This window comes from Chaetura pelagica, unplaced genomic scaffold (assembly GCF_000747805.2).
Source record: "Chaetura pelagica isolate M959 unplaced genomic scaffold, ChaPel_1.0 scaffold82, whole genome shotgun sequence".
Taxonomy (NCBI): domain Eukaryota; kingdom Metazoa; phylum Chordata; class Aves; order Apodiformes; family Apodidae; genus Chaetura; species Chaetura pelagica.
In genome coordinates this window covers 4059537-4073209 of record NW_009952990.1, presented here as the reverse complement: position 1 = coordinate 4073209, position 13673 = coordinate 4059537, and the positions used below count along the sequence as shown (strand labels likewise).

Genomic DNA, 13673 nt, shown 5'->3' with positions numbered 1-13673 from the left:
CTGCTGAACTTTTCTGAAAGCCTTTTAGCCCTGAATTCCAAGTTTCTTTGTGACTGCTTTCCCTCTGGAGGAATTTTTCTTTTCTGCCTCTTCCTCGTTCTCTCCAGCAAGAAGTCTCCAAAAACATGCAGCAAAGTAAAAGGCAAAGAGTACAAATGTGCTGGAAATTATCACATTGCAGTTGCTGCTCAATGTTATAGGAGTGATGAAAGGGAAAAAAGAGAAGGGAAATAATTTTTTGCAAAACAGCTTCACTCTCTTTTTATTGTACACTGTAGTATTGACACTGTGTTTTTGACTTCTGCTTCAGTGGTTAATTCAGTTCACTGATGGCCTTGCAACAATGATGTGAAATAGAGAAGACTATCAGAGGCTGAGAAGAGTCTCACTCTGAAGGTCACTTGCCTTATTTCTGTAGTGTATCTAAGCAGAGGGCACTTTTTCTCCCCTGTCTTGACAAATTTTGTCTTACTTGCAATCAGCAACAGAATGGGAGATTCTGTTTTCAACTGTCTGCCTTCAACTTCTGGCTGATTTAATTATCTCTTATTGTAACAAAATTAATGATTTTTTAATGGAGCAATTGTGTCTGTGGGAAGAGCAAGTTGTTTAGTCTGCAGACACTTAATGTCATCCTTAAGGACTTTCACTGAGGTATGCTAGGTGACACAACCTGCACATTGTTTTCTGAACACACACTCTTGGTAGAAGAGATGGAGAACCCGTTCCTTAGCTTTTCAAAGGAAAAGTTTTCCTGTAAGCACACTTTTTCCTATGTGTCAGTAGTCCTTACTTCGTTGAGTAGCAATCTGAGAATGGGCTCAGATGTACAAAGTACAGCTTTGATGTCCAGTCTGTAGTATGGAACCCATTTGAACCTGTAGTATTTTAGTTAAAAAGTGCCAATAGTATTCTGTGCGTCTGACAGTGGGTTATAAAAACATGAAGGTGTAATGCTGGGCAGTTGTGTTGCTGTAGGGGGATATTTTAATGTCAAATTCTTCTGGGTTCATCTTATCCTCATTCTCTTCCCGTGTGTATTCAAGGCCATTAAACAGAGTGAAGGAGAATCATTAACATAATCAATACGACATATTATTAAATAGGTGAGTTATATATTTATTTAATACACTAAAGCATTTTTGCTAGTATCCTCTTAATTACATGAAGGTAGGAAGGTAGTGGAAAATAGTTTGCAATTCAGTCTTTTTCTTCTATTTCAGGATATCCATCAACTGTTTACCTTTCTGAATGTCTTACAATGGCAAAAGTATCTAATCTGTATAGATTGGGGGTTCTCCTATTTTCCATTGTCATCTCTCACTTCCTGATTACCATATTGACATAAACATTTAACTAGGATGAGTATTTTGACCCAACTGGTCATCTCAATTTGGGAAAGTCTCCATGTTGGAGATTGTCTTTTTCTTTCATTGTGCTGGTTTCATTTTCTTTCCCCCTGCTTAATTTACCATTTCCTTCAGCTCTGGAAATAAGCCTCTTCCAGAAACAAAGTATAAATCCTACTGCTTCTTAGAATATTCTCTTTTTCTACATATATAATGTAATCTAGCCTTAACTGCTGGCTTCTAGAGAGGTAATTGCTGTAAGTGATCCAGTGGTTAAATCGTAACAACATTTTCAAACAGAGAAACCTTCCTTTGGGTTCAGCATCTCATGATGGAAAGTTTTCTAAGAAAATTATAGGTACCCTGATCACGATGTATTACTCATTTTCTGGCCTGGACTTCCAGCTAATATAAGTCTCTCATGTTAACATCAGGATAGTTCACATTAGAAAGGGAAAATTCCTTTCATTTTCCAGCTCAATGTAGCTGAGTATTAAAGAGACTACCATGAGATTTGTTTTATCATCCCAGAGATCCGTAGGCATTCAAGATCCCAGATCTGACTGGAACCAGAAAGACTTTAAAGAAAATCATAGATGTTTCTGGTCCTTGGTTTCCTTCTAAGACAAGGCAGATGTGATTGCCTTGTAAGTTCCTCCTAACAATTTCTGTCCACTGGCCATTTGCAACCAAACTTTAACAAAGGATTTCCCAAAGATTATTAGGAGCTAAGCATTCCTGTGGAAATGACCTGCTGAGGAGAGGGATCCATGTGAATGGCAGAGAGGCTGCAGTGTGAGCACAGAGATGCTGTTTATGGGAACTAGAGTGACTGAATTGAGAAGAGAGTTTGAAAAGTAGCAGAAAGAAAGTTGAGAAAATGCAGAGGAGGGGTGAGGCCCAGACGGATATAGAATAGGCACTGGAGTGTGTCTGTGTGTGTGTGTAGAAGCTTAGGCCACATGTTATCTGTAGTAAACCAAGCTTCATTAGCTGGCTCTGCTACTCATCGAAATACTCGCTAATACAGAATTTCACAACCGTATGCAGGTTCTAACTGATGGTTTTTAACACTTTAGTAATGCAAGTAATCATAGACATTTCTAAACTGGCAACTGAATAAAATTTCCTCTTGCTAATATCTATATTTTCTAAATCCCCATGGTTGTTACCCAGAGCTGTAGCATGGGTGCATAAACATTTGAAAAAAATGCCTTTTTTTTTTTTTTTACATTCCTAGCCATGTTTGTTGCAGCACAGTGAGTTTGTGCTACTTTTGCCTTCACTGCACAATTTCCATGTATTATTAGTTTGAGCAATGAAAAGGGCATTTAAACTAGTCTTTGGCTAAGAAGATTAGCTACTTCTATCTACTAGATGCAGGCAGTCCCACTTGAACAGGCCTTTTTCCCACTGGAATATAACCCAATGCACCACAAAACTTGAGTCTTCAGCTTTTTGGCCCACAATTCACAATCATTTTTTTTTTTTTTTCTTTGCTGTCCTATTTTATTTCCTGGGATTGGAGGGATTTTGTAGACTTTCTGTACTGGTACTTTTAACAGGCAAAATATATGAGGGGAAATGCTTCTTGAGGTCTTGTTATGTGAGGTGCAAACCTGATGACGTTCTGGTCTTGCTTTTGGGAGTTATTCAGCACGTAAGGACGTGTTTCTCACTTCACCGTAGGAATTCCTGGAAGCTCCTGAACAGGAAGAAAACACAGCAGGACTAACCTTCAGGCACAATTTCATGTGAAGTTTCTCCTCACTTGAGAGAAGCTCTGGTGAATTTGGAGGGAGACAGACCTTTCAGTTCTGCAAATCCTCCCCATGATACGAGCTGCCAGCAGGAGCTCTGCTGTGATTGATGTGGCCCTCCAGAAGCTCTGTGGTTGCTGCTGGGAAAGAGAATGCATGGGTAGTTGAAAGAGATCAGCAGTACCATATCTCCTAATTAGACTGTGTCTCTGTGTGTGTATGGATGCATGTAGATAGAGCAGACTTAGACTTGGAAAGTTAGTTGTATATTCACCCTTGAACTTGGAGAAATGAATGTTGCAGTGCACCAAGGGGAACTAGTCTAGGGCAGAAGAATTAATTTAGTTGCAAAAGTTCTTTCATAGTGATAGCGCTGACCCTGATTCCTAGTGCATTATTTCAGTTGTACCCTAGGACATACATTATTAGCATGACATTGCTGTTAATAGCAGAAGTTTGGTACACGAAGTTTAAACTGAAAAAGTCTGAAAACTTCCAGACTCAGGTATGGTAAAAAATGCACATCTTATATTCCAAACACACTGCAAAATTTAGTAGGATCTTTCTTTATGTTCTTTCTGTCTGCTGCTGAAATGTGTGAGATTGATTTACAGTGAGATGAGTTGGCTTCACCTGACTTTCCATCAGTTTAAAATTGGCTTCTATTCAGCATTCGCTTTATTTAAGTATGATTAGCTGCTCTTTTTCATCTCACTCATCTTGTATTTCTACTATTGGAGAAAACAGCAAGCTACAGTATACACTCTACTTTTTGTCTTTGATCTACTGTCAATAAGTTAATTTCATTACATAAAGCATGAATAAAGGTATTCTAATACAGCTCTAGAGTTAGGTCCAAACTGTGAAGACTGAAACTGTATATTTATTCTAATTAGAAGTAGAGGGGTAGCTTTGGTTGCCATCTCCTCCTTCTGTCCTTTTCCTTGTACCCATATGATAGACAGACTTCAGGTTTGCTTCTTCAGGAAATCACTTATGGTTTGATGGCTTCCCTATGCTGAGTGAGGATGCCTGTGATATACACTGATTTCTTTTTTGGATTTGAGTTTTTTTTCATGGCATGTTTTCTAGTATCTTTTCTGATAACTGTTTTCTGTATGGTCTGACCCACTGGACTGTAGTGATTCTAAATTTCCTTCTAGCCCATAGCTGGTCAGCATGTCTCCTCTTGATTTCCTCTGGGAAATGTCATACAACTTGTGTGGATATCACTGTGTGACACTAGCACCCCATTAATTATAATCTTTAATTCTAGCCACAGTTCTGCCAACCTAAAGAATCATCCTTTGATTCTTTAATCCCATTGTTTTCATTACTGTGACCCACAATCCTGGCTTAAAGTCTCTTGTTGTTAGGTGGGAGCATTCTTATAGTTTCTTGGCACTTACAGCATGGAATTTTGAGATCCCCTTTGCATTTTTCCCTATGCCTGACTTCACACAAATCTTCTTTTATGTTTCTTATTTAAAAACAAGCTCAGGGAAATTAGTTGCTAATTGGTTGTCTGTCTGTATTTGTTTTTTCTGCTGTAAAGGTTATATTGATTGAAAACTGTCTCACTTCACTGAAAACGTGGTATCTTTGTTACTTTTTAATTGGTTCTTGGCAATTTTTATTAATTTACTCCAAAATGTTCAGATTATAGTGTAGTATTTCTGTGAATAATGAAATATTTAAAATATTCTAGAAAGTTGTTTTCAAGTTTCTTTCATCACTGATTGCCCAAGTATGGGCCTTCAGATTATTTTCACCACACCTATAATTTGTGTAAAGCTAGAGTTGGTTATTTTGGTATACTGTTTGCCAGGGTAACTACTTTAATTTGTTTCTAAAAAGTAGCATTGAGTGTTTTCTTCAACACCAGCTTGCTGGCCTGTTTCTCATCAGCTACCTTGAAAGGTCCTGGGATTGCTTTCACTCCAGTCCCTTTGACCAGCCTGGCTTAAGTGGCCCTGTATGAAGTAGCACCATGAGCCATAGCTGTTGCTGTCCTTGGAACCTGGCCACAGTAAGAAACTAAGTCAAAACAAAATTGGATTGATAAAATTTGTTCCTTCATATTATTCCTCTCAGTCTTAAATCCACTTCTTCATTTCATTCTCTTCTTGCTTCAGTGTTTTTCTTCATGTTATAGGACAAGGAAAGCTTTCTCATGTGGCGAATTAGCTGGCTTTCCCCTGAATGCTGTTTTGGCAGCAGTTACTTAATTACTTATTTTGAGAGATAGTTTAATTCATACAAATTCAGCAATGGCAGCTCCTGGGCATAGCTTGAACAAACTCATAAACCATGCAGTTGCAAAAGGAAAGCACCTTTACATAATTTTGAAATGGAAATAAAATAATGGCCTTTGGAACCAGAAAAAGACTAATTATGCTCCATTGAAAAAGTAATATATTGCTGATATGTTTATTGAAAAGTAAGCACTGAAGTACAAATCCTCAAACAATAGAAGGTGTTCTAAGGGCCTGATTACCAAGTGCACTGTAGTGTTCTTAGTATATGAATAATCTAGTATTATGACCAGTATGGCATCTATCTTAATTTTTGGTGTTCTTAGTACTGCAAATCACCAGAGAAATTCCTGGGGACTTAAAGATCTTGCTGCATGCTTTCTCCTGGCATCAGTTAAATTTTAACAGAACTGGAGAAAAATAAGGCCTATAAAACAAAAGATAGTTATTTTTAATTGAATTTACAGTGATTTGGAAACACATTAATTTCCTGTAGCCTTAGTTATCACAGATAACAAAACCAGAATCTTGGTGCCAGGGAAAATAAATATGATCACTGGTTCTGTTGGAAAAGCGCTAATAAATGCATACAAAATTACTGCTGAACATCCATAGTTGCAGTAAGAAGGTTTTGGTCCTAGGATTACCCTGAGTATAGGAATATATTGCCCAGCTCTTAAGCATAGACTTGAAGTAAGGCATTTATTTTTCCCTAAACTCATTGGAGTTTGGTTTTGTGGAATTTGTTTTGCTTTTTTGGGGGGGTGGCATTTTTCATTGGTTGTTTCGCATGTTTGGTGGTTTTGATGGGGTTTTTTTGCTGTTTTTTTATTATAATTATTTTTGTGGGTTGTTTTTTGTGTGTGGTTGGTTTTTTACTGAAAAATACACAACTACCACTTTCTAGTCTTTCAGAATTGCTTCTTGGCTCTCTGTGTTGTGATTCCTAACCATAGAAGCAAATCCAGATTTACTTTGATTTCTTTCCTTGTTTTCATTAATTTTTAGGAGATGAGTAGCTTTGAAATTTCTGATCTCTGTGTTGAGCTATGACACGTTCTGTTCCTAATTCTCAGAGTAAAGGAGAAAGTGTTTCCCCAGTGAAGTATAGTCCTCCTCTTCCCTTATTTTGTAGAAGTCCATTAGACTTAGTTATCTGATAGCCTATTGCAAGCTGATTAATAAGCTACAGGAGGACTGAGAATATAACCACTATGAGCTTTGTTTGTATTATGCTACAACAAGAAGCCAGGATACTTGTATGATTATTTATAACTTGTATGATTATTTATAATTAAGCTTCTATGAGGGCACAGTATGTATCAGGATGTAGGTTCCTTTTATCAGTTTGCTTCCTGAAAGTAAAATGATGAGTGGCACAGCTTTGAAACGTTTGTTCAAATCCTTCAATATTCAAACGAGAAAGCAAGAATATATGTGAAAGATCTCCAGTTCAGCAGTTTAAAGAATTGCATAAAGTACTTGGGAGCTACAACTTCGTAGTCATTATTAAACATGGTCAGCTTGACATAAAGAAGGATTTAATTTGTTCTATAAAACAGAGCAAGAAAGCTCTTCATCATAACCCTTTTGAAAGTACAAGCTGTAAAAGAATTATGACCATCTCAATTTGATGTAGTCTACAATTACAAATTGAAAGCTGGATGCTGGGTTTTGTATTTGTAAACAAACTGCCAAACTGGATCCACTATTCTGTTGAAGAATCTCTGTAGCTGCAAGGAAAAGATCAGTTCTTGGAAAGACTTCCATCCCTGATAATAATGTGAGGGGGTTTTGCTATGAAGGATATACTCATGCTAAAGAGATTTTCCTAGTCTCTTGTATAGTTTAAACAATCAATTAAAAACTTGTTTAGGTAAACAGGTTTTTTTGCTCCTTTGAAGGCTCTGAATGCTACTGAGAAAAGGAGAGTGACTGAGATAATAATAGAGAAGCTCAGTATTATATTTAGCTTTTATTAACAAAATGAAAATCAGATATTAAAGGTATGAAGACTAAGGTGCTGATTCTGTCTTGTGTGTACCTACCTATATAATTTATATATATATAGTGGGAGGTGTCCCTGCCCATGCAGGGGGTGTTGGAACGGGATGATCTTTAATGTCCCTTCCAACTTAAACTGTTACATGATTATGTGCTTCTAAAATATATATATATATATACACATATAATCTAAACCTGTCTTAAGTCTATTTATGGCTTGTTCTGTTGCTGATCGGCCACTCTTATTTTTTCAGACAAGTGTAGTTGTATTCTCTTACATTGCATCAGGATTAATTCTCATTCAGAAATGCAGTTGACGTGTAGGTGGGTGCTGTATGCGTGGTCTGCTTTTACATTTTTTTCCTGTGCTGCTCTCCAGTTGTTCTTGCCCTTCACCTGTTTTGCATTATTCATCTTCCTTATGATAAGTTTAAAAAATATCCGATTTTCAAATCTGGGCAAGAGGGGAAGGATCAGAAACAGTAGTTTACTGTTTTATAAAGATCCTGTATGTTATTTGTGGATATTGGTACAGGAGGTCAGAATTACAGTTTACAGACTGTAATGAGACTAGTCTGGAAGGAATTTGGCTATAGAGACAGCAGGTTAAGAAACAATTTTCTCTGAGCAAATGTCATACAATCTTTTCAAATCCTTGTGTCTTAACTATTAAAATTCAGTAATGTTACTGTTGCTAACTCTGATAATGCTTCATGTTAACATTAATATCGATAATGAGTTATTTGAACTGTCAGCGTGAACATTTTTTCGAGCAATGTGATTTTGTTCTTGCTTTTGGAAGTCTTCCTGACAGTGTGATAAGCTCCTGTCTTTATGGTGACTTTGGCTTGGGAAGAAGAGAGAAAACACAGAGGACGTTTTCTTTTTCCTTTTTCAGAATAAAGAGCAGAAAAGTGCAACTATGGGGCCCTGACTTTCAGTACCTGACACATCCACCTTTCTTAATCAAGGTCTCAAGCTACTGTTTTTGCAACTATAATTATCATAGAGTCACCTTATATGTAGAGTGTACTGAACGTTGCATGATCCCTGTGCTCAGTTATAACTCAAATCTTCCCTCATAGCCAATGTGCTTATGCTGGTTTGACTTGTCTCCTATTCTCTGTCTAATGGCTAGACCACAGCAAGAATTTTTTGATTCTGCTACTTATGTTGACTTATAAGCTTATTTTTTTCCCATTTAAATCATTAAAACAGAAGACAACAAAACTGACTAGTAATCTTTGTACAAATCATTCCATTAGCCTCATTCTTAACTTTTCAGTTTCCCATTGCCACAAGCAGTGCTAGGAGGGCTTAAAGGCAACACATTACCAATTAGACATGGCTTGCAGACTGCTCATTTGAACAGCAGGCATGTATTTTTATGTCCAGAAGTCCATATTTATTACTGCAGATGAACCAACAGGGTGAAATTTCATAGTTAGTTCAGTGGTTTAACTGGCTATGTGAATGAGGGAAATGAATCTCTAAATGTTTTTGCCCAAAATTCTACTGGTTTACAGACAGTTTATTATAGTATTATAATTGCCTTGCAAAGCCAGTTTGTATCTCCAGTCACAAATGAATTCTCACAGAATATGACATTCTTAGTGTAGTTGTAAGAGGGAGAGGACACTGTGCAGTAAGTCTACTGATTCATGTTTACTGAGAATAAATGGATTGAGAGTGCTATTTTGGAAGTCTTAGCTGCCTGTTCAGAGACTATATAAATCCTACGTCAAATGTGTTCCCCTAAAAGCTGAATTGGTAAGCTGCATGGTCCCAGAAAGCAAACCTTACCCTCACGTGTAACATTATTGTCCCAGCTCCCTTAGTGAAATATGGATCACATGAATTCTACATAGCTTCAAACTTTTCTGTGTATGAAATGAGTTTTGGTAAATCCACTATATGAGGACACCTCAACGTCCAGCATTCATCTCATAAACTGTCATCAGACTTTGCACTTCATCCTGCATTGCTTCAGACTGTAAATGTCTCTTATTCTGCATGCCTTCTCAGTAATCAGTCACAAGGGCCTCCATGGCATGCTTGGTTCTGACAGGAGTGGTCCAGTGCCAGATGCTGCTACTTGTGAGTTTGCTAGTATTTTAAACTGAAATTGCTACAGTAATTATTGAAAAAAAATTAGAGATTAAAACAAATGTCACTTTTCTGAATTGTCATCAAGATTATTGTGGCAAATATAATGATTTCTGATTTTGCACTTCTTTTGCTTTTGACTGTTAAGGGAGGCAATTCTATCTTGCCAGAAAACATCAAAGGTGCAATGAACTGTCTCAAATGGTCCTAGCTCAGTGCTTACTCAAGTGAAATTAATGTTAGGGATTGGAAGTGGAACTGTGTCAGCTTCTTTGGTGCATACTGATACAACTAAGCTCTGTGTCAGTACCTGTGTCAATGAAGAAAAGGGATGGTTTTCCACTTCTCTTTGGGTGGTCTAGCCAATACTGATATGGAATACTAAGCATACTCATCTTTCAACTTTACCTGAAAGCAGAAGAGTGAGAAAGAATGATGTGTACATGTTTTCTGAGCATGCTTTGGACCCCAAGAGCATGGAATTACAAAGTCTGCTTCCTAAGCCCTGTGTAGGGTGGGATTTCAGATGCACCACTCTGCTTGGAATGGCTCATTGCTTTATCTCTAAGCACTTCCAGGCCCATCCTGATGCACTTAGCTCTCCCTGTGTGCTGTACAGCAAGCTTAAGAGCATAACCTTTTGTATTTAATTACTCTTAAAAAGCACTGATGATCTCAGAGCTTGTGTATTTGAGAGGTATTTCTGAAACCATTTCTTGTCTTTCATCATACTGAAACTGCTCACTATGTTTAATCACCACATATAAAATTTGAGTTCTAATTTTAACATCACAATTAGCTGCTGTGGAAGTGGCTGTAGTGAACAAAATGAAAATTTATTAGCCAAATCCTTTTTCCTGCTCTTCAATCTAATAGTCATCTGGAGAAATCTCTTCAAAGTTGTTATAGCAGCTTTATGGGCTCCGTATGGAGGAAGTTGTTGCTTCTACTGAGATTTTAAGCCAGTATTTTACATTGAAGACCAACACACTGATTGAAAAAGAATCCCCTTCATGGAGATTCTGCCTGATATTTGGGAATGCCTAAATGTACAAGGCAGCTCCCTTTTTGTCTCAAAGGGTTCCAAGTGCTGGGTATGTATGAATTTGCTTTTGTGCATTGTATCTAGATCTGCTCTAGTTGATGCAGGTTACTGTTGCTTAGTGGCAGAAGCAGGCCTTCACAAAAGGCAGTGCTTTTCTCTAAGATGTTTCCAGCAAATAAGATACTAAAGAACATCCTGGTGCTTATGACTGTTAAAATAATACAGTCAGAACACTTGCCCAGAAATGTAAAAGTTTACAGTTCTCCCTTAAGACAGTCAAAATCACATCTGAGTGCTATAGCCAGTAGGTTATGGAGTCACTGTCCCTCACATGCTCTGTTTTTCTGGTCACACAAACTTTTAAGTGCTTTGCTGTGCAGTGGGTCACCACTGATGGAAGGTAGAAAACTGCCTAGGGTAGTTGGCAAACCTGAGCTTAGGATGATGATAAACACCTTGCCCAGTGCCTCAAGCTGAGGGTGACACCCCATCTACGCTTTCTCCTGGACAAGACTTGTACTGTTGTACTGCCTTTACAATATGAGTGCTCCAAAGCTCTGGCAGTCAGTCTGTCTAGACACAACTAATGAACTGTGGCCAGCTGCTTTGGCAGAACTGGTACTCTCCTTCAGCCTGTGAGCTGCATGGATGGATGAAGGGATCTGCTACGTTGACTGATGTACCTGGTAGTAGCAGAAACAGGCATTTGGCACTCACCACTACCTTTGGCATTCCCATCAGCTAAATATGCTCTGTTTAGGATATGGCTTGTTTTCAGCTGTGTTTTTGCACCACCACAATTTCCAGTTCATGCTGTAAGGAAGTGAAATGTGTGCAGAGTCCAGGGTCCTCCTGGGACCCAGCTCTCACGAATTGTGTTCTGCAGTATTTAACTTGTAGGTACTGGGATACTTAATTTCATCTCTAACTGAGTTTGTATTCACTATGCTACATGAAGTTACCTAGTGCAATATAAATACATGCTAAGGACAGAACCAGAAAATATCTGTTTTATTGATTATAGCTTAGGACTAATTTTCAAAGAACCTACATATGTATAGAGGACTAATGAGTCTCCTGTTCTCCTTAAAGAAAATATGACTGATCTTGTCAGCTTTGATTTGTAGTAAATGTAGGATGTGGCATTTGGTATGCCTTAGATTATGTCCATGTAGAAGATTGTCAATTCTTTGGAGTCAATTCAGGATAGGGCACTCAAATTACCTGTCTAACAGGAAAAAGTGACTGGAATTTATTTATTTTTTTCTAAAGAAAGGGAAACCTTCAGTTCACAATCAATGAAGAATTTTTTTTAAAAATATTTGGGGGGAGGAATATTTTATAAGTTAGATATTGATTATACACAATTTTCAAACCTTCAGAGCAAGTGTCTTCTAGAATCACTATTGTGATTCTTTACCACCTTCATAAATAGATCACAACATTCCTTAATTTGGCAAAAGTTGTGACTAAGGGAGTTATGACATCTTATATGAAAGTTCTCTATGTGTACAAGAATTTGAAATCTTTTGCCTCTTTTGGTTCTGTACACAATCTGGAAATACAAGAATTACAAAACCTAGACATTAAAAAAAAAAAAAGTTAATTGTAATGTTTTCTAAGCTGCCTTCAAGAAAATTCAGAGACTAAGTATCTCCATATTTTGAAGCTGCTTATCTCTGTGTGCTGATTCTTAGATCCTATGCACTACTTTAATGATGTATAAATAAATATATATAAACCTCTGGAATTTTTTTCCATGTTTCTATTTTTTGTTCAAGCATAAAACTTATAAAATTATGCACCGTAAAAGTATAATAGAACATGCAGATCTGAGCTAAAAATATTGAAATTCTTATTAAAATAAATAGAATTCCATGAAATTGAACAAAATTTAAAACTTACATCTGGCATTATTTCTGTGTTTTTATTAGTCTATATGACTGACTCTTGGATAAAGACATAATTTCTTAATAATTTTCTGCATAAAACAGTTTTTAAAGGGTTGTTATTTCAGGGAGAAATACCTTAGTATTGTGATTGGAGGTTACAGATATTATATATTGGTGTCTTATGTCTGCTTGACCCCAAGTTTGATTTTTCTTTAGAAATATAATTGAAATATCTGAAGCTGTAAAAATGGGACCTAAATTTGCTGGGCACAAGTGAGATCCTGTTTTAAACCTACTGTCTGGTTTTAGTATAAACGTATTCCCTAGTCTGGATACTTTAACATTGGAACAAAGGAACTTTTGAGTAGATAGGCAAGAAATTTTTCTTTAGCATGAGAGTGGTCAAACATTGGAAGAGGTTTCACAGGGTTGTTGTGAAATCTCCACATGTTCAGTACCCTGGGCATGACGGCAACAAGCAGACTGTAATCAGCAGGGTGAGAGGACATCTGGAGTGGGTGTTGATGACTCCAGATCTGCATACTGTGGCACATGAGAGCCATGGGCATGTTGATAAGAGTTCTGTGGAGGTCCACAAAGACAATGAACGGATTGGGGCATAAGCCATATGAAGAGAAGCTAAGAGAGCTGGAACTGTTTAGCCCAGAGAAGAGAAGGCTTGGCGGGGGGATCATGTCGTTGTGTATCAATACCTGATATGGGGTGAGTGAAGCAGGCAGAGCTGGACTCTTCTCAGTGGTGCCCAGTGAAAGAACAAAGGAAATGGGCACAAACTGAAATGCAGGAAATTCCATGTCACTGTTGGGGTGACCAAACCTGGAGAAATTGTGGAAAGTCTATCCCTGAAGATATTTACTATTGTGACTGGACAGGGCCCGGAGCAACTTGCTGAAGGAGACCTTAGTTTGAGCAGGGAGGTTGGACTAGGTGATGTACCAAGGTGCCTTCCTATCTCAGCTGTTCTGTGAATGTAGTCTTCATTTTGATTCTTTCTTAAAAGGAAAGATTGAGAGACCTGGGCATGTTTAGCCAGGGCAAGAGGAGGATGAGAGCAGATCTTATCACTACCAATAAATATCTAAAGGGCAGGTGTCAAGAGGATGGGGCCAGACTCCTTTGAGTGGCACCCAATGAGAGCACAAGGCGCAACGGCTACAACCTGGAACACAGGAAGTTCCCTTTGAACATAAGGAAAAACTCCTCTACCTAGAGGGTGGCAGAGCACTGGAACAGGCTCCTCA

At 37.8% G+C, this 13673-nt stretch overlaps 1 protein-coding gene across 1 annotated transcript in view; it reads left to right on the top strand.

The window, feature by feature from the left end:
• The window catches only part of GABBR2 (gamma-aminobutyric acid (GABA) B receptor, 2), a 371505-nt gene that overhangs the window by 3987 nt on the left and 353845 nt on the right, over positions 1-13673 (top strand). The gene's annotated exons all lie outside the window — the stretch shown is intronic.